General features: G+C 40.0%; 1 non-coding gene across 1 annotated transcript; it reads left to right on the top strand.

The window, feature by feature from the left end:
• The first annotated feature begins 2,536 nt into the window (after positions 1-2,536).
• On the top strand, positions 2,537-2,612 carry TRNAA-CGC (transfer RNA alanine (anticodon CGC)). The gene has a single exon. It is a non-coding gene; the product is annotated as a tRNA-Ala (tRNA).
• Positions 2,613-25,741: the final 23,129 nt, after the last annotated feature.

The following is a 25,741-nucleotide window of genomic DNA, read 5'->3' as shown; positions in this document are numbered from 1 at the left end:
AGGTAAACTTGGAGCTGTCACCATATAGCTTTCCAAACCTGAAAAGGAAATCAGTTTTAGAGAGAAAGGGTCTAGGCAGGCTCCTGGGGACAGAATTTAAGCCATTAGATAAATCAGAGTTAAAGCTAATGTACCTAAACTTTTAATTACTTCAGAGAATACATTCTCTTTTCTGAGTTGAATTTTCTTTCTCTTGCAAGCAAAAGGATACTTATTAATACAATGATCATCCACAAACTGGTTTCTGTATTTTTTTCAGTTCTATGTATTCCCTAACTTTTGTAATAAGTTTACTTTCTTTTTTTTTTTTTTTTGTAATAAGTTTACTTTCATAGTGTTCCACAAAGACTGTCCAAGTTTTATTCTTCTCTCCTTATACATTTGGAATTCTATTATTTTTATAAAATTTTGCCTGATCAGGAGGTGGCGCAGTGGATAGAGCGTCAGACTGGGATGCCGAGGACCCAGGTTCGAGACCCCAAGGTTGCCAGCTTGAGCGCAGGCTCATCTGGTTTGAGCAAAAGCTCACCAGCTTGGACCCAAGGTCGTTGGCTTGAGCAAGGGGTTACTGTTGGGCAGATAAAATGTATTATGCTCACTTTGTTAAAGAGGCCGTTGCCCAGGTGATATTAATGTGGGTTGAGAATCCTTGTAGCCTGGGCCTTGGTTTTGGCATTGGGCCTTTCCCACCCTTTTTGATGTGGGGCGGTACAATCCAATCATGCCTCAGAAGTGACTTTGTATTGGGGACTTCCCTACTTTGTATATTGGATTAGAGGTTGTGAAGCTACAATATAAAATGGGGGCAGAACAGAGTTTGGGCGCTTGGTTCCTGAGGTTAGCATGAGAGAGCAGAAAGAGTAGAGCCAGCAGCGGAAGGAGGCCACGTGGAGGAGGCCAGGAAAAGCAGCCAAGATGGCGGAGTGCTGAGTAAGATGCCAGTTTGTACAGAGTTTGTATCTGGGATAAGGAAGGAGATGGGGAACTGAGGAGAATAAGTCTGGTGAGCTAGAAACCTTTGATTCTAGGAAACTCGGATAAGTCAGTGGCTTTGTGAGCACTGAATGTGAGTGGGTTTGGAGCCCAGTGTGTATTTTTACTTGCCCGCCGGGTGCAAGCTAGAATTAAAGACTATGGCCCATCAGTTTTTGGCTCCGCTGTTTCTTTACCGACTGTCCGAATCCAATGCGAACCTGCATGGGCCGGGCTGCTCTGATAGTGGCCTGGCTGTGGCTTCTGGCTTTACAGTTACTTAGTCTGCTGAAGGCCCGAGGTCAAGGCACATGTGAGAAAGCAATCAATGAACAACTAAGGTGTCACAACACACAACGAAAAACTAACAATTGATGCTTTTCATCTCTCCATCCCTGTCTATCCCTCTCTCTGACTTTCTCTCTGTCTCTGTAAAACAACAACAACAACAAATTTTTATTGATCCCTCAGTTGAAAGCATTCCTTTGCAGAGAACTTCTTTATGAAACAAACTTTTTTTTTTTTTTTTTTTTCATTTTTCTGAAGCTGGAAACAGGGAGAGACAGTCAGACAGACTCCCACATGCGCCCGACCGGGATCCACCCGGCACGCCCACCATGGGGCAACGCTCTGCCCACCAGGGGGCGATGCTCTGCCCATCCTGGGCGTCGCCATGTTGCAACCAGAGCCACTCTAGCGCCTGAGGCAGAGGCCACAGAGCCATCCCCAGCGCCCGGGCCATCCTTGCTCCAATGGAGCCTTGGCTGCGGGAGGGGAAGAGAGAGACAGAGAGGAAAGTGCAGCGGAGGGGTGGAGAAGCAAATGTGCGCTTCTCCTGTGTGCCCTGGCCGGGAATCGAACCCGGGTCCTCCGCACGCTAGGCCGACGCTCTACCGCTGAGCCAACCGGCCAGGGCCAAACTTTTCTTAATTCATAAAGTTTTCCCTTGTTTAATCATTTCTATGCTTGTTCACTCCTTATTAGATGTAGGTGTATGGAGACAAGAACCTTGTTTTATTCTTTGTTTTGCTTAAATAACTTATAACACCTTGTATGTGGAAAATTCTCAATAATAACTAAAGAACATACATTATTTTGGAAGTATTTAAACAGTATAAAAGCTTTGAAAATAAAATAATTTACTATGAATTCACATTTCAGATATAGTTCTTTAAAATATTAATGAAACTGTATTGTGTAATCACACAATACTAAGGCTGAAAAAAAGCTTATAGCATTTGTGGCCTCCCTCCATTTTCAAATGAAGAATGTGAGGACCAATGAGGCAAAAGTCTTATTCATGATATGCTTTTACTGACGTGAAGCAAATAATTCAATTTACGACTAAGTAAATAAATCTAGGAATATAATTAACTCAAAATACACTAGTGATGATAAAATTCAGTTCATGCACAAAATGCTGATATCTGAATTTTTATTTTTATGAATTAGTACCCTAACAAGAAAATGTAGTGGGTGAATAGTCAGATTTAGAAATGCTAGCTAGCTTCATAAAGATTTTGCAAAAGCATTTTAAGAATGTGATAAAATCAAAGGCTTATCGGCCCTGGCTGGTTGGCTCAGTGGTAGAGCATCGGCCTCGCGTGTGGGAGTCCCGGGTTTGATTCCCGGCCAGGGCACACAAGAGAAGCGCCCATCTGCTTCTCCACCCCTCTCCCTCTCCTTCCTCTCTGTCTCTCTCTTCCCCTCCCGCAGCCAAGGCTCCATTGGAGCAAAGTTTGCCCTGGTGCTGAGGATGGCTCTGTGGCCTTCACCTCAGGTGCTAGAATGGCTTTGATTGCGGCAGAGCAACGCCCCAAATGGGCATGCCGGGTGGATCCCGGTCAGGCGCATGCGGGTGTCTGTCTAACTGCCTCCCGGCTTCCAACTTCAGAAAAATACAAAAAAAAAAAAAAAAAAGCAAAAAAAACCCCCAAAAGTTTATCTCATATCTGATAGATATGTAAATTCCAAACTGCCCTCTTAATGTTCCGCTTATCTGTCAGACCTCACCCTTATGGGACTATCCCCCTGAGACAAAGAAATTCCAAAAAACTGAGAAGCTGCCCCAAGGAGGGGCTCTGGACATACCAGGACTTTTGCCTCAGTATCCCCTCAGGCTCTCCCAAACACTATATAACTCGCCCCTAGTCTGTAACCGGAGCTCTTCTCCCCCGGAGAAGTGTCCGGCAGGGTTCCTTTCTTCCTTTCAATAAAGCCTGTTACTCTGGTCTTTCGGACTCCCATGGATTCCAACAATATCAATGAAAATAACCTGATTTTGCTACTGAAAAAGAAGTAATCTGATTTTTAATGAGCTCATGTCAGAGAGAAAGAGAGAGAGATAAGCAACATTAAAATAATTACAGAGGTGATATAATTTACAAGGAATTGGGAATCCTTGGTTTCTAATCCTGGTTCAGATAATTCTCTTAGATTATCCTATATCCATTTACCTACTGTTACAACACATTTGTATGGGGTGGGGTTGGGAAGATAAGATCTTAAAGCTATTTGTGAAAGAAGAAATAAAATTTTGATGTGATATATAATCCTTGTGGATAAATGCTTATGAAATTATAAGTTTTAAAAAATAAGACAACTTTGGTATTTCTTAAAGGCATTTTGTTGCTAAATGGGAGAGACTATTTTTGTTTAAATTTCATAAAGAGTAAATCACTAGAATATTGTATTTTATTAGATTCTTATCAGACTCATGTTAGTCCCTTCTGGACTAATTTGTAAGAGCTTTCTAAATTTTCAGCCTTCCTCGTGTCTTTATTTTAATCAATTCTCTATAATGTAATGAGAATTAACACTCAAAAATAAATGCAAATTACTTCTTAAAATATCTTTCAACTGTCTCCATCAACAAGAGGATAAAATCCACACTATTTTCAGGACAGGCAAAGCTCTTCACTATATTCCCACAAGTCTCCAAGTATAACCCAGCATTACCCAGCTTCTGGCTGTCCCCGGAATGTGCAACCCGGGTCACAACTCCAGGCGTTCATGCAAGTGGCTCCTTCTACTCGCAGCCCCTTGCTAACCTCTTCTCCTTCACGTGCTAGGGAAGCCTTGTTCCTTTCAGGCCTTTGCTCCAGGGTCAGCCGCTCTCTGGTTTCCTTTTACTCCTGTGTGCCTCATTTGTGACTGCACACTGGCTTTATGCATGTGTCATCAGTGATATTTCACAAGACTGTAATTATTTATTTGCAAACCTGCCTCCTCCACTAGGCTGAGATGTCCTTGCAGGCAGAGCTAGAGCTATTGCTTGCCACCCGGGAAATGCTTGCTAAATGTTTATTAAATGAATAAACTTCCATCTTTTCATTAATAAGAATGTCTTGATGTTTCTAAAGTGATGCATTCCATTTTTTAGTGAGTAAGTAGACAAGAAATATGTCACTGCTAATCAAGAAAATAAATTTTATAGGTTTCATCCATTTAGCAAAATAAGGGATTGGGCATTCAAAAATAAAAGAAATCTTTTAAGCCCTTTAATGAAAAGTTAATTTCAGGCACATGCGGTATTAACTAAAGTAAGACCCGCAGAAGGGTGGAGTTGGAAGGGATGCTGGAACTTGTGAGATCAGGCACTTGACTTTACAAATGAGAAACCTGGGGCCTAGATAAGTTAAGAGACTGACCTGATCAAGGCTTCTGGCCTGGCCAATCCTCTACCCAGCTCAGGAGTGCTGGAATGTCCGGGCCTGACTGTTTCAGAAAAAGGAATGTCAAAGACTACCTGATGGACCTTTTGGTCCTTCCTGAAAACCAGGACAGGCCTGAGGGGCACAGAACAGTGTCTTTAACACTGTTATGAGATTCTCCTACCTGATGTAAAGAAGAAAAGCTTCTGAGGTGGGGTGGGGTGGGTGGGAAATTTGATACGTTCTCTGCTATAATGAACTGATGAGGCTCATTTTATACCAGCAAGTACTCCAAAGGGGATGGATTGAGTTTGGAAAGTGGGAATATAGCTACAGCTTTGGAATCTCTCAGACTTTTAGGAAAAAAACCCCACAACATAAAAGTCAGACAATTGACAATTATATGTAATATGCAAATACCTTTAAGAATAAATTAAAAAAAAATAATTCAACAGGCACATGGGCAAAATGTGAATAAAAAACTCATAAAATAAAGAAGTATAAATGGCATGACCGGGCAGTGGTGCAGTGGATAGAGCGTCTGACTGGGACGCAGAGGACCCAGGTTTGAAACCCCGAGGTCGCCAGCTTGAGCGCAGGCTCACCAGCTTGAGCGCAGGGTAGCTGGCTTGAGTGTGGGATCATAGACATGACCCCATGGTCGCTGGCTTGAGCCCAAGGTTGCTGGCTTGAGCAAGGGGTCACTCGCTCTGCTATAGCCCCCCGGTCAAGGCACATATGAGAAAGCAATTAATGAAGAACTAAGGAGTGGCAACAAAGAGCCGCAAAGAATTGATGCTTCTCCTCTCACCTTTCCTGTCTGTCTGTCCCTACCTGACCTCCTCTCTGTCTTTATCTCTCACACACACACACACACACACACACACACACACACACACACACACGAGGGATAAATGATCAATAAATATAAATGATAGTATTCTATAAGTAACAACATTGTTGACAGGGTTGGCAAGGTTTTTTTTTTTAATGCTCAGTATTGGAGAGGAGTTTGAAATGTGTGCTTTTCCTACATTACAGCGAGGCACTGTCTTAGCACAACTTTTCTAGAAGACACTTTGGGAATATGTTCAAGAGTTTCAAACTGTTTGTATCTTATGATTTATAGTTCCACTTTCAAGAATTTAAAAAGAGTCACACATTTACACTAAGATTTATATGTGAAGCATTATTTATAATAACAAAATTTGCAAACAACTTAAATGGCCAACAATAAAAATGATAATTTATTAATTTGGATATGATGAAACACTATTCATCAGTAAAAATAGTGATTTGAAAAGTAACAGCATAAAAATATTTTAGTAAATATTAATAAAATATGTGGTTTCTGTCAAAGTATTTGTATAGAGAATGTGTATGTATATACACCATGTATATGTGTATAAATATACATATAAAATTCTTGCTATCTGACTCTTATTAACTATATGGGCACTCATTATAATCTCTTGTAAATAAACATCTCCAAAAATTGACTATAACCAGTTCCCCTATCCAAATTCATTATCTAAATTAAAAACAAAATGATAAGGAATCTGCAAACACTGTCTAGGGAAGACTTCAGTTGCCCTGAGTCCTGGCGAGAGGATACACAGAGCGCTGCAGGCTCACCGCACCTGCGCCCCACAGGAGTGTAAATGTGCTGTGCATCACCACCATCCCTTTCTCTGCTCTCTCCCAGATGGTCCACATTCAACACTACCAGTGATCACTTCTGTGAGGCACCTGAGGGCTCTGCCAGCCCAGGTCCACGGATGTTACTTTTATTATCCAATGCATTATTTTACCATTTATGTTACCGACCGTATTTCCCGTGATACCAAAGGAAACTGTAATTTGTGTTTGCTAATGCGTGCTGCATGTAAACATACCTACTAATGAGTTCGCTAAGCGTTTAATAATTGGGTAATTGGTGTTTTATCATGCTTTATATTACACAGAAATTCTTGGTGGATTGTTATATTTGTGTTTAAGAGTATTTTTTTAATGTTTTTCTTTACAGAAACAGAGAGAGAGTCAGGGAGAGGGATAGACAGGGCAGACAGACAGGAACGGAGAGAGATGAGAAGCATCAATCATCAGTTTTTCATTGCGACACCTTAGTTGTTCATTGATTGTTTTCTCATATGTGCCTTGACTGGGGGCCTTCAGCAGACCAAGTAACCCCTTACTCGAACCAGCGACCCTGGGTCCAAGCTGGTGAGCTTTGCTCAAGCCAGATGAGCCCGCACTCAAGCTGGTGACCTCGGGGTCTCGAACCTGGGTTCTCTGCATCCCAGTTCGATGCTCTATCCACTGTGCCACTGCCTGGTCAGGCTGTTTAAGAGTATTTTAATGCTGTGTGAGGAAATTATTTAAAAAGTTTTGATGGACTGAGAACATGTTTTTATATATAGAATAATTAAATATAGCTCCTGTTAATTGAAAATTTGCTACACTTCTTTTTGAGAAGTAGATTATATTCAGATAAGATGTTTGTGTGTGTGTGTGTGTAAATTTTCTATTTTGTACTAAAATTAAATGCCCCTGAACTGTTTGCAGTGTCTTCTTTGTGATACTGTGAGTCTAAGTTTTATGCTGTATTTCTATATTTTCTGAATTTTCTAAAATGAGGTTTTGACATGAAGTTTTCCCAACAAAGCAAAAGAAGAGAAATAAATGAGGGCCTAGAAACTTCACTTTAGTGACTTCAGTGAGAGTGGAAGAAAGTTGAACCATATTTGTATAAAGGGTGTGGGAAGAACATGTTTTTCATAAATTTATCATGGTTAATACCTAAGTTTAAGCCCTGGCCGGTTGGTTCAGTGGTAGAGCATCGGCCCAGAGTCTGGATATCCTAGGTTTGATTCTCAGTCAGGGCATACAGGAGAAGCGACCATCTGCTTCTCCATCCTTCCTTCTCCCCCCTTCTCTCTCCCTCGCTCTCTTTCTCTCCTGCAGCCATAGCTCAATTGATCCTAGCGAGTTGGCCCAGGGTGGGCCCCGAGGATGGCTGTGGAGCCTCTACCTCAGGGGCTAAAAATAACTCAGTTGTAGAGCAACCAGCAAGGAGCCCCAGATGGGGAGAGTATCACCTGGAGGAGGCTTGCCAGGTGGATCCCTGCCAGGACACCTGTAAAAGTCTGTCTCTCTGCCTCCCTTCCTCTCACTTAATAATAATAATAAAATAAAATAAATCCCCAAACCACCCTAAATTTATGGCATAAATTCTGAGTAAATAGATTAGAAAACTAGTTAACAGATTCTTCTCTCTCTCTCTCTTTTTTTTTTTTGCATCTGAAGAATTCATGCTACTTTGTGTCCCTTGGCTGTTATTGTGAGCCAGAGGGTAGGAGCTAGCAACTCTAGGTGACAAATCACAGATTCTAGGCATTGAATGTTAGGATGGCTACCCTGAATTTATACTATCTGTAAGGCAGGAACATAAACATTTACAAGTTTTGTTAAAACTTTGTGGTAAGGAGGTACAAACACTTTCTATAACTGAGCGGTCCCAAGTTCTTCAGCTTTCAGGAGTATGTCCTTTTATTAGGAGCACTGGCGGGTCTTTGTATCACTTGATTGACAGGAAGTCTCATTCGTACTTACTTTCTCTTTCTGTGACTTCCCAGGGAGTACTTATAGTTCCTACATCCATCTGAGTTGTGTCTTTGGGTTTCTTGTTTCCTCATAACCATTCTTCAGGCTTCTGTAGCAAGTCACACATTTATCCCACATAGGTCCCATCCGAAATCACCCAAACTTGTGGTTTTCAATAAAACTTTATAGAAGGCTTGCAGTTAACAGAATGGGGAAAACACAACTGGTAGGTAGATGCTGCTGTTTCCAACTGACCTTTACCCATTTTTCTTGGTCAATGCCATATTAGAAGAAACCACTCTTCCTTATCGACAGGAGTGACTTTGACCAAGTACTTTCTGTTCTTGCGTCCAGGGCCTGTGAGCTGGACACATTTCCGACACTCGTGGACGGCCTTTTACTTACTATGCAGATCAGTGTCACTCCTCAGTCTCCATCTGAGATCAGAATCTTGCTCTTCTAGTTGCTTTGCTAAAGGCTCATTCAATTGTTTTTCTCAAATGAGAGGGTTCTGAGACCAAAAGTTAAAACTGGTCCCCCACCATGAGTAACACAAAGAATGGCAGAAACTTTGAAAATATGCAATATTTAAAAAAACTTCAAAGCTCTTAGAATCAATTCCTTGCGCTTAGCTATATTCAAGAAACTTGATGTCTCTCCTCATTCTTCTCCATTCTCTCAAAATTTTTCAAACAGGAACTGTTTCCAGGCAGCCCTAATATTAGTTAGGGGTGTTTATGGGGGTGCTTCCCAAACCATGCTCCAGCAGTCATGCTTTCTTTTCTCCTATGTTACTTTTCTAATAAGCAATGGATGAGAAATGAAAATGAATAATACTGTGGTCGTTATTATTACTTTCAGATATACAAACTATCATTGAATCCCAGCTCTGATACATACCAGATGTATGAGTTTGGACAAAAAAAATAGGCTTTTGTAAAGTCAGTAGCCCCGGCCACCATCACAGTCTCCTGGCCTATGCAGGTTCGCATTAGATCCGGACAGACGGTAATAAAACAATGGAGCCAGGAACTGGTGGGCCATAATCTTTATCCTAGCTTGCACCCAGCAGGCAAGAAATACACACAGTGGTAAAACACTTCTCTTTCCAATCAGGGCTCCCAAAGCCACTGACTTATCTGAGTTCCCTAGAATCAAAGATTTTTACCTCACCAGCCTTATTCACCTCGGTTCCCCATCTCCTTCTCTCTGCACAAACTCTGCACAAACTGGCTTCTCCTTTAGCACTCCGCCATCTTGGCTGCTTCTCCTCTCCTCCATGTAGCCTTTTTCTGCTCTCCTCTCTAATGCTAATCTCAGGAACCGAGAGAGAGCAAGCTCCTGGTCTGCCCCACTTTATAGTGTAGAAATCAAAACCTTTAATCCAATATACAAACAAGGGAGTCTCCGATACAAAGTCACTTAGGGTGGGAAAGGCTTAGTCTTAAAACTAAGCCTTAGGCTATAACGACCCGGCCTGCTTACAGCCTGTCCCCCACACCCAATGCAAACTATAAGCTAGCAAACATATATATCATATTTACAAACTTATTTGACCAACAGTAATCCAATCTAAGGTAGAGATTTCCCTACCTTGCTTTCTCCTACCTTCATGTAATCTATGTATGTTCTCTCCAAATGTATAAAAGAGGTGGCAAAACTGTCATTCTCTGGGAGTATTTGAAATCTTGCTTCTTAGCATGTCATCAGTTTGGCTTATATAGACTCAAATAAACTCCTATGAAATTCTCTACAGATATGGATTTTTCTTATATTGACATGTGGCTTTTGTAAATGACTGAATATCATTGGGCTTTAGCTTCCTCAACGATAAACTGAGGATAACAATACCTACCATTAAGATTTGTTATGAAGATTGGAAACACATTCTGTAGAGCACTGAGCAAGGTGTCTTGCACATTATAAATGATTTATAAATTTTGACTATTGTAATAATTATGATTGTTAGTGGACTTTTTCCATGCCAGGGGCTGGCCATGTCCCAGGCTATCTGGGAACTTTTGCGTGTTAGGTGACCTCCAGGTTCTTGACTCCTGCAGGAAAAAGACATGAGTCCATGTGAAAATGACAGTACATTTATTAAAGCATGGGACAGTGAGGCAAAAGAAGGGCTCCTGAGACAGGATCAGGAGGTAAGCTGATGATGAGCTGCCACTGTCCATTTTCCCTTGGGTGCAACTCTTGTTGGGACCCTGAGAATTTAGAACAGGAGAAGCGAAGTCAGGCCTGAAGAAAAGGGGGCACAGGCATGCTCAAAGAAGAGCGTGCGCTGGCATCCTTTGTCTTGAGGATTTAAAAAATTTATTTTTTAAAAAATTGAATTTATAGGGTTGACATTGGTTAAAAAACTTATAGAGGTTTCAGGCATGCAATTCTATACATCTGTATATTGTATTGTGTGTTCACCACTCCAAGTCAAGTCTCCTTCCATCACCTTTTATCTCTTCTTTACACTCTTCTCCCTCCCCTCTCCCTCCCCTCTTCCTCTCTGGTAATCATCGTACTGCTTAACTGTGTCTTTGAGTTTTGTTTTGTTTTATTTTATATTTTGCTTAATCCCTTCACCTTTTTCATTTGTTTCCCAACTTTCTACCTTCTGACAGCTGTCAGTCTGTTTTCTGTATCTGTGAGTCTGTTTCTATTTTGTTTGTTAGTTTATTTTGTTCATTAAATTCCACAAATAAGTGAAATCATATGGTACTGTCTTCTTCTAACTGGCTTATTTCACATAGGATAATACTCTCCAGGTTCATCCATGCTGTTGCAAAGGGTAAGATTTCTTTTTTTTTATGGCCACCTATTTTTCCACTGTGTAAATGTACCACCATTTCTTTATCCACTCATCTACTGATGGACACTGGGCTGCTTCCAAATCATGGCTATTGTAAATAATGGGCAGTCAACATAGGGGTGCATATGTTCTTCAAATGAGTGTTTTGGGTTTCTTCAGATGTATTCCCAGAAGTGGATCACTAGGTCCTAAGGCAGTTCCATTTTTAATTTTTTGAGGTAACTCCATACTGCTTTTTGCAGTGGCGCACCAATTTGTATTCCCACCAACAGTGCAGGAGGGTACCTTTTTCTCCATATCCTCCATAACAAACACTTGTTTGTTAATTTATTGATGATAGCCATTCTGACAAGTGTGAGGTGATAACTCATTATAGTTTTAATTTGCATTTCTCTGATGATTAGTGACAGTGAGCATCTTTTCAATGTCTATTGGCCATTTGTATGTCCTTTTTGGAGAAGTATCTATTTAGGTCATTTCCTCATTTTTCAAATGGATTATTTGTCTTTTTGGTGTTGGGTTGTATAAATTGTTTATAAGTTTTGGCTGTTAACCCCTTACCAGATGTATCATTGGTGAATAAATGAAACTAGACCACCTTCTTACACCATACACAAGAATAAACTCCAAATGGATTAAAAACTTAAATGGTAGACTCAAAACCATAAAAATCCTAGAAAAGAATATAGGCAATAAAATCTTGGACATTTCTTGTAGCAATATTTTTTCTGTTATATCTCCTTGGTCAAAGGAAAGGAAAGGAAAAGTAAACAAATGGAAATACATCAAACAAAAACATTTTTCACTGCAAAGGAAGTCATCAACAACATGTCCTGAGGGTTTTATCTATTTCTATAGATGGAAATTTTAGGGGAAGATCTGAATAGAATATTCATCAGGTTTTTCAGTGTGACATTTAGTGTGATGCTGTATAAAATAAGTGCAAAATGCAGCTTGGGGTCATTCTCTGGCTAGTTTTTTCTTTTTCTAGGATAAGTCTGGTCTGATTGGTTTGTTTGTTATACATATCCCTGACTAAGGTGATTAAACCACCTGCTCTCAGATATCTTTCGTTAGGGAAGATAGCTTTAGACCATCTGCTCTTAGGTATCTTTGGATAGAAAAGATAGAGTCTTGTGATTCATTAGCGGACTTTACTCAGTGGCTCCAGCCATTTGTTTAGTCATTTGTCTCAGTTTCCTCCTTCTACTTGCCAGGGAATTTTCCTAAATTTCTTACTAACCTGCTTCATGATAATGAGGATTACATCTTTAACTCCTTCGCTTGTCTTCCCCTCTGTCACAAAACCCCCAACTCTGATTAAATCCAATCTTCTATTTTTACACCTGCTAAACAATGCTGACATTATACTAAATTCAGGCCCACAAATCTCAGATAGCTCTTGGCGCTGCCCAACAATCTTGTTTTCATATCCTTAGTCAATCCACTGTCTCATGCTCCTGATCCATACTATTTCTTTCCCTTAACTTACTCTCAGCTGACTACTTCAAATTTTTTTAAATGTCATTAGATAAATAAAAAAAAAACCCAAGAACATAATCTCCATACTCCTCTGCCACTGCATCTGTTAATTTACTTGCATTTGTGCCTGTATGCTTTCCTTTCCTTTCCTTTCCTTTCAAAACACACATATCCTGCTCCTGAGGCCAACCCTTCTTGTGAGCTGGATCCCATTGTCTCTTGACTCTCCAGAGCTTCATGCCTGCACTCTCCCATCTCACTTACACTGTAATTTGTTTCCACTCCATTTTTCATTTCCATTACCCTAAAAACATGGATAATATCTCCCACCTTAAAACAGCAGCACACTCCTAATCCTCATCATCCTTTCGCTATCAATTCTTTTCTTTGTTTCTTTACAGCTAAATGATGAGAGACTTAACTATTCTGGATGTTTTTGTTTCCCCCTTTTTAGTTTCTCAGAATTCTAATTCATCTGAGTGTTTGACCATCCTGTGCTACCAAAACTGCTTTGTAAAAGTCACTAATGACCTTTATGTTATCAACTCTGTCAATTTTCAGTCTCCAGCTTACTCAACTGTTGGCAGCATTTGATACAGATTGTCACTCCCACTTCTTAAAAACACTTTCTTCATTTCCCCTGGGACATCACTCTCTTTTGGCTTCCTTCTAGCTGGGCTGCTTCCTCCTCAGCTGAATCATGGCTGTGCTCTGGGGCTCAGTCCTTGGGATTTGTCTTTATCTACTTTCATTGTCTGGATGATCTAATCCCGTTCTTCAGCTTCTTTACATTGATGACTCAACATTTTGTCTCTAGTCTCTTCTCTTGCCCCTGAACTCCAGACTCAAATTTCCAACTGCTTGCTTGACATTTTCATGTAAATGCATAATAAATATTTCAAACCTAACAGGCAACCCAAATCAAACTCTTGTTTTCCACTTCCCTCTAAAATTGTTCTCTCCACAGTTTTTCTTCCCATTCTTCCAGTTGCTCAGGCTCAAAACCTTGAATCATCCTTCACTCTTCTCTTTTCATTCCCAGTCGATCAGCAAATCCTGTCCATTCTACCTTTGAAATAGGCAGACTACTTCTTTCTACCTCTCTAGCTGCCACTCTGCTTTGGGTCACCATCATCTTTCACCCGGACAAGCAATAGCCTCCCGAACAGTCTTTCTGCTCCCACCCTGGCCCCTCCACAGACTCTTCTCCACAGATGTCAGAATAGCTCTTTTAAAACACTGTTCTGCTCAAATCTGAATCCTTAGGCCTGCAATACTACATGGTCTTCCCTAGTAACCTCTCTGCTCTTCTCTTCTCTTATACTTCATTTTGTTCATCAGTTGGATCCAGGCAAACTTGCTTTCTTGAGGCTCCCCTCCCTCCCCACTGCATACTCTGACTCTGGCAATGTATAAGAAGATTCTTCCTCTTGCTATCTATGTAAATCACTTTCTCACTTCCTTCAAGTCTTTGCTGTAAAGTCATTATCAAAGATACCTCGCTGATTATTCTAAAAAAGTACCCCAATTGCTCTCTCTGCCCTGTATAGTGTGTGGATGGAAAAAAGGCCACATACTAAACCCGACAAGCTCAGGGAAGGCAGGCCTTACAAACTCAGAGACTGAAAGTAACCACAAAAAACAGTCTGAACATAAAGATTCTTCACTAAAAGTGGCGAGGGGTGGGGAGTCAACATCCTAAGCCTGTAGCTTCTTGACAAAGGTCAGTTTTACTTACAGGGTCTTTTTATTGTCTTTTTGCACCTAAGACAACATACTTTTGCAATGTCAGAGTAATCTTTTCCAGCTCCTCCTGACACAACCCCCAGCACCGGCAGGAGGCCACAGAACCCTTGTGTCGTCTTGCTCCTGCACCCCATCTCTCCGTGCTGTAATTATTAACTCTCTCGTGTGCACCAATGGAAAAAGCATTTTGCTCTTTATCCAATCCCAGAGAATTCTCAGCTTGGCTTTCTCCCACCCCCTAATCTACCACCAATGGATGTCATGTACCCCCTGCCTATGCACATCCCCTCCTTTTATTGTAATGTGTAAAATAAGCTGCAAAACCACATTTTCCAGAGCATTTTTTCAATCTATTTAGATTTTGCTTCCTGACAATTGTAGTCAGTTTGGCTCAAACAAACACAAAAAGTCTCTACGGGTTTGGATGTTCCTTACATTGACACATACTTTAGTGTTTTTTTTCTTAGAAATTGTCACTGCCTTCATATATATTTTTCTATTTATATTTGTGCTCCTGTGATATCGTGACCTATAATAATATATCTAGTAAGTAAAATGTTTTTTTTGAGTTATGTGAACTGCTCTAGCAAATTAATTGAACCCAAAATGGGGATTGTTGAAACCTCCTAGTTACAGCCAGTATGCAAGAAGCACAGGTGACAACCTGGAATTGTGATGGGCAGTTGAAATAGAGGGCAGTCTTGGGGGACAGAAACCTAAACCTTGAAATCTGATGCCATCTTTGGGTAGATAGTGTCAGAATTGAGTTGAATGGTTGGACACCCAGCTGGTGTCCAAGAATTTTTAGTAGTGTGAGAAACTCTATTTTATAACACACATACTGAAATTGATGATCAGAATCCTTAGTACTTTTAAATGAAATGCTAGTTCTAAAAAAGCAAAGACTTTTTTCAAATTACTGCTATATCCTTGATCAAATCAACAAGCAAACAAACACATACATAAACACACAAATATATATATACACATGTATACACACATGCATATATGTATATTTGCATTATATGTATGTTTATATCTTTGTTGAGCAGATGACAATTTAGAAGACTTTCAACTAAGTCTAAGTTTTATTTATCTAGGGCCATAGTCAGAGCCTGGACTGCTTCTCTGTGAGGTATTTTCTCCACTTGACCTCTTGCTCTACTTGCTTTGAAGTATGTTCTTTTGCTTTTCTCACCAAATTTTGACTTTTGCTGATACAAACCAGTATTTCTGCTTCATATTCACATCTAACCACAACCGACAGCTACAGCTGTTATGCTTGCTTGACTTTAAATAGCCATGGGTAGTCTGATCTGTGATTTGCCCTGACAGATCAATTTCCCTACTGTGTACTTCACATGCTACTTCTTGGCACAGTTGGTATCAGCTCATGTACCACAACTTCCTGTCCAGTGCTTTACTTATTATATTGTACTCTAAATGCATTCTGTAAGGTAGATAAAAAGAAAACAACTCAAATTCCATCACACAGTTGCTGGGGAACTTGTAAAACCTTTAGTGAAGACATGGGGTTATACATTTTTCAAACAATCAAATGTCTTATATGGCACCAGATTTGAAAAAGGCTATTCAGCCACTATTGGGTTTTAGATCAGTCTTTTGAGTCCCATGGTGTCTTCTTCATTGGTTCTTTAGCTTCTGAAGTAATCATCCTGTTCTTAATCATCACTGAATGGCAGAGATAATCTTCGCTTCCATGAAGCAGCCAATGGCAGCAGAAAAGTCTTCCCAGGAATACTTATATGTTCTTAGTGGGAGTGAGCAATGTTATAATCTTTTAGAAGACAACCTAGAAAAATGTATCACATTATAAAATGTGCAACTGTTTTGGCATAAAATCTTATTGCAAGGATTTTGTCATAAGGATATATTTATTAAAGTGTATCATGATATACATTCAGGGAAGCCTATTGTGGCACTCTTTCAAATATAAAATATTGGGAAACCATATAAACCCAGTATGGTCTTGATTAAAGTGGATTTTGGGAAGTGAATATGTAATTATTATAAAAAATGATATATTGAAGTGGGAAGATGGCTTTAATATACTGGTGATTTTAAAAAGCATGTTATAGAACATTATGTATAGTATGGACACATTAATTTAAAATATTATGTGTGCACAGAAGTCCAGAAAGCTATATTAAACTGCTCACAGTGAATACTTTAGGGATTAGAACTATAGGAAGTATGTGTATTGCAAGGTGAGGAGAAAAGTGTGTAGAGGTGGAAGGAAACTTAGTCTACTTCATTATTTGATATTTGAAAACAAAATTATAAAATAGGTTTAATAATAAAAACATCTAAAGGTTTTAATTTTGAAAATAATCTTTCCTAGAGCATCTGAAATTTCTATTACAACACATCTCTTGGGATCACTGTTACTGTCCAAGCCTATCTTCTATCACTTTATGTCTCCATCACCAAGACATATGTGGGATCAACAGGACCATTATTTCCTTATCTTCTCACCATACTGGGACCAGTTCTTACCCTCAGCAATGCTCTCTTAAAATTGAGTTTTCATAAAACATTCTATAGAGTTGAATGACTTTAATAAATATCTAAAGTAATCTCCTTTCTTTTTATTTTTTTCCTTCCTTCTCCCTCTATCTCTATCATATCAATCTCTAGCTCTAGTTTTTTATCTATCCATCTATCAATCAATCAATCAATCAATCATCTATCTATCTGTCATCTACCTAATCTAAATATCTAAATTCAGATACCGCAAAAGCCCCAGGACCTTTAGAAATGTAGCTACTGGATTTGTTGATAAAAGACCCTCCATTTGGAATCTCTTGACAGGATATGAACCATATTCTTAGGCTTTATGGCTGCAGCAGTGTCTCTTAAAAGTCTGTATGCTGCTTATTTTCTCTCTGTGCTATCCAAAAGCTATCTCACTGCTGTGTGGAGTTCTTCAGATATTGATAGAAGAAGCTTAGACATAACATTTCAGAAGCTTGGGACAAATTCTGCTGCAAAAGAAACAAACAAAATCATACTTTGCGTTTCTTTTCTTTTTAAGTAAGTAAAAAGGAACAGAGAAACTGGTGGTTCCAGATGCTTTTTTACATCTGCTAACAAAGTTCCTTGGATCGAGAAGAGATTGCCTTTCTTTATGCTGAGAGAAGCAGAAATGGAAATTATTCCCATCATTGCTTAGCTCAAACACTTGGGAATTTATTGACAGTTCAGCAAAAACAGTTAAAAAAAAAAGAGAAAAGGATAAGCAGTCTGTATTTGGGCAAGACCTTCTTCTGCAGATATGATCGTGTGAAGCCAAGTGTCCTTCAAGGCCATTAAAATGACTCACGGAAAGGGAAGAGGCTATTCAGACTAATTCCTAAGGAAATAGCTCTTTTGCTCTGAGGTTTTCTTCTACAGTTTATACTCCCTTGTTCTTCTTCACCCAAATTACCTATCCAGCCTGTCTTCCTAGACCAACCTGCTTGGTTGACTCTCATCCTTCTCCCAACCTGATCCTGCAAAGCAAAGCTTACTTGTCCCATGTTCTATTTTCTTGGAGCCCAGATGTTGGGCAGGAATGTAGTGGAAAGAATCCCTGACTAATCTTCAAGTGCTTTGGCTTCAAGCATTTCCTTAGAAGAGGTTTTTAAGATCAAATAGCATAAAATGAACATAAGACCTTTTGGTATATTAAATATTATTATATCTAAGTTGTTGTAATCATGTTCTTCCCTACAGCTCAAAGCTCTGTGACCTTCTGCAGGTCACTTGACCTACCTGGGATTTTCTTTCCTTGGCTATAAAGTCCAGCAGGTGCTAAATGCCATTTGAACAAAGATTTTTCTAAAGCATCTCTTCAGCTCACGGAAGTAATTAATAACCTCAAGGTAATAATAGAAGAATTATTTGGGGGCAGAAGAGCAATGGGAGGAACTTTGGTTCTCAATCTTGTTGGTGCTGTTGAATAGATTGAGAATGGCATGCCCAACATTGCAAGAAAAACATTATGGTAGGGAATTAATCATGAATGCATATTCCTTAGGCTAGCAACTGATTAAGTGAAGTAAAGTTGTAAAGGAGGTTTTCTTTTGTTAATGAACAAAGCACAAAATCATTACACATTTTAAAGAAAATGATCTTTTTCTCTTATAAACCAGCAACTTTTTAATTTCTTTTTTAATTACAGTATTCTCTATCCTTAAAATACCAAAAGTTTTTTCATTCTTGGGCACTGTTAATATAAATTAAGAACAGGGTCACTTACTGAGAAAACCAAGCTGATTGCTCTGGTCCAATGGTCTAAGGCAAGGTTCAGTGTCCAAGAAATAGCTGGGAATCAGTATGTGATCTAGAAACTGCTCTTAACTGTTGGGGACCGAAAGTCAACAGGGTCTTTGCAGTTTAGATTTGGGAGGAACAGAGGTGTGGGGAACTGGCAGTAAGCTGGCAGTCTGCCCAACCCCCCACCTCACTTATTCTGTGAAGTTGCTAAAGGCTGTTAAACTATGGTGCTGGATTGTTTATACTCATTCTACCGCCCCCCCCCCCCATGTCCTCCAGAAAGACTGGAAGCAAGTTTCTTTCATTCTTTGTTTTGTGAAGTTAAGATGTTATGTATGGTGGGGGTTTTCTTCACTTGGTAGAATTCTTGGGTTGCCTTGGAATGTGATCAGAGATCTCTTTGATTTGCTAATGGCCCACTTTGCCCTATAAATAAAGCAAGAAGCGGGTGTGGAACATGCTCTGTTCTTGCCATCAGCATTGCAGAGGCCTCCCGAACCCATCCTTTTACTTTAAGCCTATTTTCTTAATTCCGCACCATTCCCACTCAGGACCTGGAATTACTAGCCACTCTGGTTCACGGCACTTAACATTCAGGGTTCTTGTGTTTTCCAAGGAGTACTTATGAGGATCTCAGTCATCTGATTTCCATAGAACATTTATACCTTTTCCCTGGCTTGAAGAATTGTCTGCAGCAAGGATTAGGTAGAGGCTATAGGTAAGAGAGTTGTTTTTTCTTTTTTACAGAGACAGAGAGAGAGTCAGAGAGAGAGGGATAGACAGGGACAGACAGACAGGAACGGAGAGATGAGAAGCATCAATTATTAGTTTTTTGTTGTGCATTGCGACACCTTAGTTGTTCATTGATTTATTTATTTATTTTTTTTATTTTTTCTGAAGCTGGAAACGGGGAGAGACAGTCAGACAGACTCCCGCATGCGCCCGACCGGGATCCACCTGGCACGCCCACCAGGGGGCGACGCTCTGCCCCTTGGGGTGTTGCTCTGTTGCGACCAGAGCCACTCTAGCGCCTGGTGCAGAGGCCAAGGAGCCATCCCCAGCACCCAGGCCATCTTTGCTCCAATGGAGCCTCGCTGCGGGAGGGGAAGAAAGAGACAGAGAGGAAGGAGAGGGGGAGGGGTGGAGAAGCAGATGGGTGCTTCTCCTGTGTGCCCTGGCTGGGAATCGACCCCGGGACTTCTGCACGCCAGGCCGATGCTCTACCACTGAGCCAACCGGTCAGGGCTGATCATTGATTGCTTTCTTATATGTGCCTTGACTGTGGGCCTTCAGCAGACTGAGTAACCCATTGCTTGAGCCAGCGACCTTGGGTCCAAGTTGGTGAACTTTTGTTCAAACCAGATAAGCCTGTGCTCAAGCTGGCAACCTCGGGGTCTCAAACCTGGGTCCTCGGCATCCCAGTCTGATGCTCTATCCACTGTGCCACCACCTGGTCAGGCCAATAAGAGAGATTTTGATAGGATCAGCATCCTTTACATTATCTGTCCTTGTGCATCTATTGTCTTATTCCATCTTCCCATGAACGTAATGAAGAGTCTGAGTGGAAGATGGCCATTTTTTTCTTTTTGATATACACCTTCTATTAAGAGGTAGAATCTGTGTCCCCTCTTCTTAAATCTAGGTTGGCCCTGTGATGTTTCTGTTTTAACCAGTAGAAATTGAAAGATGTTAGAAGTCTAACTACCTTGAGACTGTTAAGCTGGAGAAACCACATGTGGGTACCTCAGGCCACAGTCCCAGCTAAGCCTGGCCTTCCTCATTATCCTGCTAAGGCACAGATATGTGAATGAAGTCATCTTGGGTTTTCAGAACAGTTCATACACAAATAATACCACTGTGTAAACTCAGTCAACACTAAATGGAACACGTATAACCAGCTAAGGCCCGCTCAATTTCTTGATCCATAGAGTCATGAACTATGATAAAATGGTTGTTGGTTTAGGTTACTAAAATTATAGGGTAGTTTGTTACACAGCCATAGGTAGATAACTGGAACAGAAAATAGTAATCTCATTTTATAGATGAACCATGAGGTGTTCAGACAGCTATTGAAAGTTACTTAAAGACTTGAATCCAAACTCTCTTACTAGAAATACAGGCTTAATTATACCACATTTATTCTTTATGATAATAATACTTTTTTCACTCTAAGGAATGGTCTTTTAAATCTCAAGACATGCAATTTATATAACTTGTTGTATTGTTTCAGAAAGCTTAGGGAAAAATTTAAAGCTCAATTATAGTAGTTACAGATTTTACTTGTTCTTTGTTTTCTATTTCTAACATACTAACTTATCTTGTATCTTTTACTCTAAGCTGATATAAATAACTTTTGAAGAAAAGTGGAACATTGATAAATTCAGTAAAATACTCACCATCACCAAACTTAATAGATGACCCTATTTTAGAGTTGTGAGATAGAATACAAGGTATAAGTATGGGACATACTTACACTAAAATGTATTCATTATTTAGCTGAAATTCAAATTAATTGGATATCTTACATTTTTGTTTGCTAAATATGATAACATTATCCTCTGTGTTAACTTCAAAAAATTGTTTTCTATTAACTTTGGTACTTATCTGGTTCTGGTGATCTCAACAGACATTTGTAGCTTAAACCTGCCTAGGTGGGGAATGGCAAATAGGTAACTAGAGCTCAGGATTTATGAGAAGCCTGAGGAAGTATCTTCACTAACATTAGCCCCAGGCAGAATTCCAACAGTGAAGAAGTCTTCTCTCTCCAACATCCTCACTTGTTTCTCCAATCCTTGGGTCCATTCCTATAAAGCCCTGTTCAAACTAGCTCTTATTGTCTAATCATGTATATTAAATATGCATTGAGCATCTGTTATGTGCCAGGCATGGTAATCAACAACTACTGAGGATTGAATCCATATAAGAAAGACCTCAGGGCATAAAAGGAAGTAATTATCATATACAGTTAACCCTTAAACAATGTAGAGGTTAGGGCAGTCACCTCCATGCAGTCAACAATCTGTTTATATCTTTTGACTCCAAAACTTAGCTATTAATAGGCTACTATTGACTAGAAGCCATACTGATAACATAGTCGATTAACACTTATTTTGTATGTTATATGTAGTATATATTGTATTCTTACAATAAAATAAGCTAAAGGAAAGAAAACTGTTAACAAAATAATAAGAAATAGAAAATACACTTACAGTGTTTATTGAGACAAATCCGCATATAAGTGTCCTCATGCAGTTCAGACCACGCTGTTCCAGGGCCGGCCGCACTCAGAAGCAACATGATGCATTTTAGATTTTACCATGTGTAACAAAGTCCTGTGGGAAGGCCTTATGAAGAAGAGTTTATCTGAGCTAAGAGTTGACAGATAAGTAGGAGCTGTCCAGGTAGACGGTTTGGTAAAGGGAAGGACATTTCAGTCAGAAGGAATAGCAAGCGGAATCTCCTGTAACATTCAGCATGGCTGCAGTGGTAAGGGGGTAATTAATATAAGGCTGGAGAGGATGCTGAGTTGTGAGGGTTTTAATGGCCAGGTAAGGTACAAGATTTTTTTTTTTTTCCAAACAAACACAATGAACAATGAAGAGTCTTTTTTTTTAATAAATAAATTTTTATTTAAATGGGGTGACATCAATAAATCAGGGTACATATATTCAAAGAAAACATTTCCAGGTTATTTTGTCATTTAGTTCTGTTGCATACCCATCACCCAAAGAGAGATCATCTTCCGTCACCCTCTATCCAGTTTTCTTTGTACCCCTCCCCCTCCCCCTCTCCTTCCCCCCTCCCTCCGTCCCTCCCCCCACCCCCCGTAACCACTACACTCCTATCCATGTCTCTTAGTCTCACTTTTATGTCTCACCAATGTATGGAATCCTGCAGTTCCTGTTTTTTTCTGATTCGCTTATTTCACTCCGCATAATGTTATCAAGATTCCACCAATCTGCTGTAAGTGATCCGATGTCATCATTTCTTCTAGCTGACTAGTATACCATGGTGTAGATGTGCTCCATCTTCTTTATCCAGCCTTCTATTTTTTTTTTTTTTTACAGTGATTAAAAGTCTTTAAGCAAACTCTTGGCCCATACAGCAAGAATCCATAAAAGAGTAGTGTCCTTAACATGTTCACCAAGTCCAAGTTGGCCCTATCACCATGCCAAATCCCTGAAAAATGCAACCCAACCACAGTTCAGTCTGTTAGGATCTGTCACAGGGAGCAGGAGTCCAGGAAAAGTCCACATCCAGGAAAAGTCCTCATGGCACTGGAATTGTTGTGACCATTCTATACTTTGCAGCTCATGTCCAAGTCCCAGTGACCGCTGCTTCTAGCTGGTAATGATTCAGGTAGACTGGAGAAGCCATTTGCAGCATGCATGGATATGGAGCTTCTGTTCTCCTCTGCCTGGAGAGATGAGACTAGGTTGCTTTTCCCTGGAGCTCTGCAACTGTGGCATGGTAAAGAGAACCTTGGGATACACTAAGCTGGGTGGCAAAGGTAGATTCATAATAGAAGTTGGCAAAAGAGGGAAAGAGTGTTCTAAATTAGGAGTAGGTCCCAGCCTGAAATATGAGTGGGGCATTGAGATAGGAGGGATAAAGGAAACACTATATATTAAGCAAAGCAGCAGTACACAGGACTATCAACACCCACAACAGAGATCTTTGAGGGAAGAATAAAAAACCTGACTATTCAGGCAAAACATGGTTAAGTGGCCCTTGTGCAAATGAGATCAGTTTACCTGCTTCTTGGAAGAAATACCCTGGGCTTGTCCACAGTGTCGTAGATGGGGCCGATGGCCCTGGGCACCTTCAGCCTTCAGTGGCAAACCCCAGCTTTCTGGGCAAGGTTAGGTCATAGGTGGCTGGAACAGGGCTGGAAGAGACTGAACCCTCCCTTAGAGGAGTGAGGGGGAAGCCTACCTTCCAATGTCCCTGTTTCCTCACAGTAGAGGCATGTAAGCCTGGCAGGCTTTAGCTCAATGACCTTCCTTTCCACTAACAATGAAGATTCTTAAGCCAAGGAGTTGCATGATAAGATTAAACTTTTAGAGTATTTCTGGGAGGATTGACCAGAGTATAAACTAAGACTAAATAGGAGACTGCTATGTTAGATATGGGGAGTGACAGTGAGGTACTATGCCAGGTTAGGAGCATTTGAACTGGAGAGGAGGGGTAAAATTCACAAGAGAATTCTATGAAAGAACTACAGTGCCATGACTAAAATTAGTGCCAAGCTAAAAGTTGGCCTTTGATTATTAGGAAGTCTTCAATATAGAAACAAAAAAGTTTTTAAGAGGAAATCCTAGAATCTATGACAATGTAATACTATGTGGCCATAAAAAAAGAAGGAAATTTTACTTTTTGAGAGAGCATGGATGGACCTAGAGATTATTATGCTAAGTAAAATAAGTCAGTCAGAGGAAGACAAATACTGTATGACCTCACCTATATGTGGAAGCTAATGAACAAAATAAACTGACAAACAAAACAGAAACAGAGACATGGATACATGAAATAGACTGACAGCTGTCAGAGGGGAGGGCTGGATGAAAAAAGATGAAGGGATTAAGCAAACACCCCCCCCCCACATAGACGCAGAAAACTGTGGTGACAGCCAGAGGGAAAGAGGGCAGGGTAGGAGGAGGTGGGCAAAGAGGGAGTAAATGAGGATGGAAAGAGGCTTTGCTTGCGTGAGTGGGTGCACAGTGCAAGGTGCAGATGATGTATTATTGAGTTGTACACTTGAAACCTGTGTGGTTTTGTGAACCAACATCACCTCAATAAATCTAATTTAAAAAAATTAGGGAGATAATTCCTTATTCTGTCTAGTCTTAAGAATTTTCTGATTGCTACCTTTATGAAAAACACTTTTTTGAAAATAAATTCTAAACAATTTTTAATAGTCCTAAACTAGGTTACAACAGTCAAAATAAAATAGGTGTCTAAAATAAATATCTAGATAATTTGAACAAACTTCCTCCTGTTGAGGAAAAAGGAGCGGGGAACCAGATGTAACCAGATTGGAGTCAGAAGGCCTTGGTCCATATATTGACTACCATTGATTAGTTGTGTGATGATAGCCAGTGCTGTTAGACTCTATGTCCTCAGTGTCCTCATCTGTAACACGAGGAAACCAAGACCTACCAGCCTGATCTTGGAGATCAATTAAAGTAATGGTTATAAAATTTATAACTAGCCCTACTAACATCTTACACTGTTAATAGAATAACAGTGAACATTTGTTGCATACTTATGATGTACCAGACTCTGTACTAAGGGATTTACATATATTCTCTTATTTGCCTTTACAACTGCCTTGTGTAACTTTTACTATTGTGATCTCCATTTGCAGTTCTCAGAGTTCCAGCTGAGGGAACAGAGACCAGAGACTTAGAGAATTTAGGCACTTACTCAATGTCACACAGATAGTATGTGACAGAACTGGAATTCTAACACAGGGTTGTTTTAAGTCTGTGCTCATTCTGCCTACACAATACTGCATCCTTCTGTGTAGATCTCTATAATTTACACACTATTCACAAACATGTGTCTATGCAAGAAATTACCGAGTAAGCCTTGTTGAATAATTAATGTATTTCAGGAATTGTGATTGGTATACTTGCATCAGTGAAGTATTAAGAATCCTTGTTTTCTGGTGAGGAAGCTGAGGTTTAAAGTCAAACAATTGCCCCAAGATCACATAGAAAACCCCCCCAGGATTGAACGAAGTAAAGAATAATCTAACTGATAGTATCTACTAGAGCTAGGATTTAAAATTCCACACTATTTTTCACTGGTTCAAAGTGCCACCAGTGTTCGTATGTGTATATGCCTCCATGTGCACTTTCAAAGGGAAGTCTGTACTATGAAGGACTGTGTGACTTGCCAACTAGAATTTATTGCTCCCACTGCCAGGACATGCTGTTTGTAGTCATGGTCTCCCTGCAGCTTCCTGACAGAAGTGTAATGACAGAGAACAGCTTGGCTTGAAAAATGTTAGGAAATTTCCTGACCTGTGTTCATGATGCCCCTTGCTTATTATGCTAGCAGAACAGGTGTTGTCTGAAGCCCAGCTTCACAGAGTTAATGCTGAAAAATATTGTTTTATATTATAGCAGAGATGCTCAAACTTTATCATGCATGAAAATCACCCAGGAAACTTACCTCCCATCCCCACCTC

The sequence above is a fragment of the Saccopteryx bilineata genome, chromosome 8 (genome assembly GCF_036850765.1).
Source record: "Saccopteryx bilineata isolate mSacBil1 chromosome 8, mSacBil1_pri_phased_curated, whole genome shotgun sequence".
NCBI lineage: Eukaryota > Metazoa > Chordata > Mammalia > Chiroptera > Emballonuridae > Saccopteryx > Saccopteryx bilineata.
The sequence above is the reverse complement of the archived record's forward strand: the minus strand, read 5'-3'. Positions and strand labels throughout refer to the sequence as shown.